Below are 6,094 nucleotides of genomic sequence, written 5' to 3' on the forward strand. Positions count from 1 at the left end.
CGGCGCGGCGCGCTCCTGATTGGCCGTTGTATTAGGCTCTCTGATTGGCTGTTCCGTGTCGGCCGGCGCGATCGCCTCGTACCTGTTTGCAGTCGGGATTTCTGCGCGGCGTTTTCGTGGGTTTTCTACGTGTTGTGGTGTCCGGTGTTGTCTCTTGTACTGTATGGTTGTGAATTCTTGTTCTTCTTGTTCCTGTTGATTGATGTCTTGCATTTCCGTGTCTTCTTGTTCAGATAATGCAGTTGAATCGGAGTCTTCTGACGATGTGGTCATGGATGTGTCTTGTATTTGTTGCTGAATAGGTGAGAAATTTTGCTCTTCCATCTGTTGTGACGTGACCGGGTGTTGTTGGACAGTGTGGGTGTCATTTTTATGTTTTGTGGCGTCTCTGTGTCCAGTTAATGTTGCATTTTCTGCCTGTTGTGTTGTTGTCTGACTTCTTGTCGTGCCTGAGATGGTCCTACTCGCGGAGTCCTGTCTGCCCCTATCCATGCTGCCTTTTCGAGAGGAACGCGGGCTTGCCACCCGCGGGTGGGGCCCTGGCTCCTCGGCGTCCCCTAACTCTGACATCCTAACAGGGCCGGCTAGCCCGGTCCGCTAACCTGCCTCTATCTCGGATGCTACCACACAGCGCTTCGCTGCTCGGCCTGGCCGATTTGGGACGTCCGATACCTCAGAAGAGAGCCGCAACGGGCGCGGACCGAAGAGGAAGCGCCTAGAGATTGATACCACCAACAGAAATGGCCACAGCGGGCGCGGACGGCATAGGGAGCACCACACACCGCCCAGGCATAAATATGGGACGAGGTCAGCTCGCCAACCAGTCTCAGGGAACACCTGATGAAGACGCCGAGTTACGACGTCGAAATATCGTGTTGGGAAGACGCGGACCACCGGCAGTACACCCGATTTTACGAGATGTCAACAAATCGCCGGGAAAGTCTTAGAAATTCACCAAAGGTTGTTTTGACTTTCCTGTATACTGAGTCTGTCCTTCCGACAATCTGATCTTTTTCGATGTCTTCACATTTTTCCTGCAGCCATTTCGTCTTAGCTTCCCTGTACTTCCTATTTACTTCATTCCTGAGCGACTTGTATTTCTGTATTACTGTTTTTCCCGGAACATGTTTGTACTTCCTCCTTTCATCAATCACCTGAAGTATTTCTTCTGTTACCCATGGTTTCTTCGCAGCTACCTTCTTTGTACCTATGTATTCCTTCCCAACTTCTGTGATGGCCCTTTTTAGAGATGCCCATTCCTCTTCAACTGTGCTGCCTACTGCGCTATTCCGTATTGCTGTATCTATAGCATTAGTGGGCTAGCTACTGGCAAATCCAACTGCACCCGAATTGTCGCCATCGCACAGCATTGTGTTACATACATTACCTTCAATGTAAAAAGTTGCTGGAGTACAGCATTGTATGGTAGTGAAACATGGACTGTGAGAAAACCGGTACAGAAGAGAATCGAAGCATTTGAGATGTGGTGCTATAGACGAATGTTGAAAATTAGGTGGACTGATAAGGTAAGGAATGAGGTTCTACGCAGAATCGGAGAGGAAAGGAATATGTGGAAAACACTGATAAGGAGAAGGGACAGGATGATAGGACATCTGCTAAGACATGAGGGAATGACTTCCATGGCACTAGAGGGAGCTGTAGAGGGCAAAAATCGTAGAGGAAGACAGATTGGAATACGTCAAGCAAATAGAGGACGTAGGTTGCAATTGCTACTGTGAGATGAAGAGGTTAGCGCAGGGGAGGAATTCGTGGCGGGCCGCATCAAACCAGTCAGTAGACTGATAACCCCCCAAAAAAGCCCACAAATTGATCTGTACTACATGGAATGGTCGCAGCAGTTCTTCCAACGTCTGCGGCCTATCCGTCTCCATTTTTTTGTGAGTAAAATGAATCAAATAAAAGTCCAATAGGTCTGTCCGTTCCTCCACCCTCTTACAAAGCCGTTGGAACGATGAACGTTACTTCTTATATCGGAAGTCTTCGGACGCCAGTGCTGATTATTAATCGAAATTTAAGCAGTAGCTGGATTCGAACCCAGGATCGAGGACGTTACTAACCAAAGACGCTATAGCTTTTTTCCCATTTTGTTCGTTACTGTTCGTTGTATTTGGTCGTAGCGGACGTCACATGTCATCCGTTGATGTTCGTTGTTGATCACTCAGTATTTTTTACAGAGACGAGCCAGCTCTCTGACCGAACACGCTGAGCTACCGTGTCGGCCAAAATGGGGAAGGTTTCAAGATTTGGCGTGCCATCCTTGAGCAGAGCCCATGCTAATCTTCTCTGTATCGCTCCAATTTTAGTCTATGTTCCGCCGTAGCGGATACGCTCTTAGACCAGGGGAGCTGCTACCGTATTTACTTTCCGTTCCTTCTTGATAGGTGTCTGACTGCCCAGTTCTGGTCGTTTACTTGTTTCACCAGCGGAAAGTGAGTCTGAACGAAATGCACCAGCCTAATTAGTTCAGCAGCTGAATGAGTCCGCGAATATCGTCCATTTTTCTGTTAGTGATATTAATCTCTTTCTGAAATTCGTGAGGGAGCTTACTCAAACGAAGGTGCATGAGTTTCATTGACCTATATGGCGCGTCCGGAAATTGATTCCTCTCTACTCTAACACTGAAAAACTGAACGGGATCCTGCCATCTCGGCTCTACAAAATTTTCTGTTGTCATTGTATTCGTCTGTCCTTGCGTTTCTTTTGAACAGTACTCTTTCAGAAGGGGCGCGTATATTCGCTGTATGGCTTGCGTTGCTGCATAAGCACTAGCATTTTAGTCGCTGCCTCTTCTCTGAAATGGGCTCATAAGAACTTCGTTTTTAAAAAGTGTGGGCAGGATTTCGATAATTTCAGCAGCAGAATATGTAAATGCTTCGCGAGATGTTGCAGCAGTTTTTTTAATGCACTCAAAAGTGGCTATTAATTTTGACCACTGTATTTATCAGTTTTATACTGCCTTGCGCGTTTCAGTGTTATGCTTGTGGTGTCACCGCCAGACACCACACTTTAAATCGGCCGCGGTCCGGTAGTATACGTCGGACCCGCGTGTCGCCACTATCAGTGATTTGCAGACCGAGCGCTGCCACACGGCGGGTCTAGAGAGACTTCCTAGCACTCGCCCCAGTTGTACAACCGACTTCGCTATCGATGGTTCACTGACTTCTACGCTCTCATTTGCCGAGACGATATTTAGCATAGCCTTCAGCTACGTCATTTGATACGACCTAGCAAGGCGCCAATATCCGTACTTTTGATATTGTGAATCATGTACCATAAAGAGCGACGTTCATCATTAATGGATTAAAGTTAAGTCCGTTTTTCTCAATTCTAATTCCCTTGCCATGTTCCAGACCTCACGCCAGCCTGCGTGAGCTAAAACGCGTGCATTTCGGCCTCCTTTATTAACACGGTTGGCTCTCCTGCCAACCATAACAATGCTACTCTCAAAGGCGCCACATTTGAAATACAATAAATATTATCATTAATAATACAGTTACACAAAAGGTACTTACACAAACTGCTTCCTGATTTCCTCCTCATCCATGTGGTATATGGTTCCTGCTGTAGTAGTCGCAATTACTGGTGGAGGTGAATGTGACTGCAGTCCCTTGTCGCAACCATCTTTCGATAAGCTCTCGGATCTCATGTTCTCCTCTGTTACATTCTTCCGCACCTGGAATAGTTACGTTTTTCGTCCGTTATTATTCATCGACAATCTACTACTCTCACTTTCTTTCATAGGCGATTCTAACGTCTCCTTGTGGTTGTTTCCTGCACGAGATCTCTTATCTCGGCAAGTTACCTTACGTTTATTGATACCGTTCTGTCACATGCCGCTTCATTACAAGTCGATATCTGTTCAACGGCAGTGGTTAGCACCTCCACTTGCTCTACTGCTTCCCCCGTTGTATTCTTCTGTGACCTTACGTACTCCGCTCTCCATAACTTCATAGCTTCATTATGTCTAGTATTGGCATCAGTATTCTTCGCGTGTGTCTCAGAGTTCTTCTCGTGGGTTTTTATACTCATCGTATTAGTGTTGACATTCCTTCTCGTTGGTTTTCATATTCTTCGTGTTAGTGTTGACATCTTTTCTCATTTCTTCTGTCATCCCTTGATTGTCCTGCACTAGTGTATCTACTCTAATACAAAATTCTTGCTTCTTATCATCTGTCTTCTTGTTCAAAGACTTCCCTTCTCTTCGAATTTCTCTACGTGATCTACTAGCTGGTGCTTCAGGGTTGTTAGTTGCTCATCAGTCTTCCCATATAACATTTTGAGTTGTTACTTATTCCTTAAAACTGGGCATCCCATATTTCCTCACATTTCTTAAATGTCCCTTCGCTTTTTTTTAAATAGATTTTTGCTCTCTTTGAGTCGTTCACCTACTTTCTTGAATTTGCATAATTTTTTTTCGTCGGTTATCTTTGATCTGTTAGAATGCTGTGCAAGTCGAAGATTTCAGGTGGCAGCGGTGAGGGATTATGATAGACATCATTCTGTGCTGCACTTTCGTGGCCTGTAATTCCTCAATTTTCCATTGTTCCTGAGGTTTCACTCTCATCTGCTCTTCTAAACTCTGCTTCAGATACTTCATTTTTAGCTTGCTCCTGGCCTTGCTCGTTATTCATACAGATTTTGTTCTGAGATACACTATGTGGTCAAACGTATCCTGAGACCCACAAAAACATACGTTTTTCATATTAGGCTCATTTTGCTGCCACCTACCATGAGGTACTCCATATCAGCGACGTCAGTCGTCATTAGACATCGCGAGACAAAAGAATGAAGCGCTCCGCGCAACTCACGGACTTGGAACGTGGTCAAGTTATTTGGTGTCACTTGTGTCATACATCTGTACGCGAGATCTACACACTCCCAAACATCCATAGGTCCACTGTTTCCGATGTGACAGTGAAGTGGAAACGTGAAGGGACACGTACAGCACAGTAGCGTACTGGCCGATCTCGTCTGTTGATTGACAGAGACCGCCGACAGTTGAAGAGGGTCGTAATGTGTAGTAGGCAGACATATAGCCAGACCATCACTTAGGAATTCCAAACTGCATCAGGATCCACTGCAACTACTATGACAGCTAGGCGGGAGACGAGAAAACTTGGATTTTCTGGTCGACTGGCTGCTCATAAGCCACACATCACGCCTGTAAATGCCAAACGGCGCCTCGCTTGGTGTACGGAGAGTAAACATGGGGCGATTAAACAGTGGAAAAACGTTGTGTGGAGTGATGAATCACAGTACACAATGTCGCGATCCGATGGCAGGGTGTGGGTGTGACGAATGCCCCGTGAACGTCATCTGACAGCGTGTGTAGTGCCAACAGTAAAATTCGGAGGCGGTGGTGTTATGGTGTGATCGTGTGGAAGGGGCTTGCACCCGTTGTTGTTTAACGTGACACTATCGCAGCACAGGCCTACATTGATGTTTTAAGCACCTTCTTGCTTCCTACTGTTGAAGAGCAATTCGGGGATGGCGCTTGCATCTTTCAACACGATCGAGCACCAGTTCATAATGCACGGCTTGTGGAGGAGTGGTTACGCGACACTAACATCCCTGTAATGCGCTGGCCTGCACAGAGTCCTGACCTAAATCCTATAGAACACCTTTGGGACGTTTTGGAACGCCGACTTCGTGCCTGGCTTCACCAACCGACATCGACACCTCTCCTCAGTGCAGCACTCCGTGGAAAATGGGCTGCCATTCCCCAAGAAACATTCCAGCACCTGATTGAACGTATGCCTGCGAGAGAGGAAGCTGTCATCACGGATGACACCATATTGAATTCCAGTACTACCGATGGAGGGCACCACGAACTTGTAAGTCATTTTCAGGCATGTGTCGGGGTAATTTTGACACACTGCTCGCTAGTATCTACGTCCTGAATATTTTCTTGCAGTGCCCTTATATTTAAACCACTATATAGTTTTAAGGTTTTTGAAACTTCCCTCTCTACCTCGCTCATTCGTAGCAATCTTCTCGCCCTTGTTCTGGTAAACTTCGGCATATTCTAACACACTTGCTAAACTTTAAACACACCTGATGTTCAATAAAGAAC

General features: G+C 46.2%; 1 non-coding gene across 1 annotated transcript; it reads right to left on the reverse strand.

Moving 5' to 3' along the window:
- Positions 1 to 2,241: 2,241 nt before the first annotated feature.
- LOC126279743 (U6 spliceosomal RNA) lies at positions 2,242 to 2,346 on the reverse strand. The gene has a single exon (XR_007551205.1). It is a non-coding gene; the product is annotated as a U6 spliceosomal RNA (small nuclear RNA).
- Positions 2,347 to 6,094: the final 3,748 nt, after the last annotated feature.

This window comes from Schistocerca gregaria, chromosome 6, assembly GCF_023897955.1.
Source record: "Schistocerca gregaria isolate iqSchGreg1 chromosome 6, iqSchGreg1.2, whole genome shotgun sequence".
Taxonomy (NCBI): domain Eukaryota; kingdom Metazoa; phylum Arthropoda; class Insecta; order Orthoptera; family Acrididae; genus Schistocerca; species Schistocerca gregaria.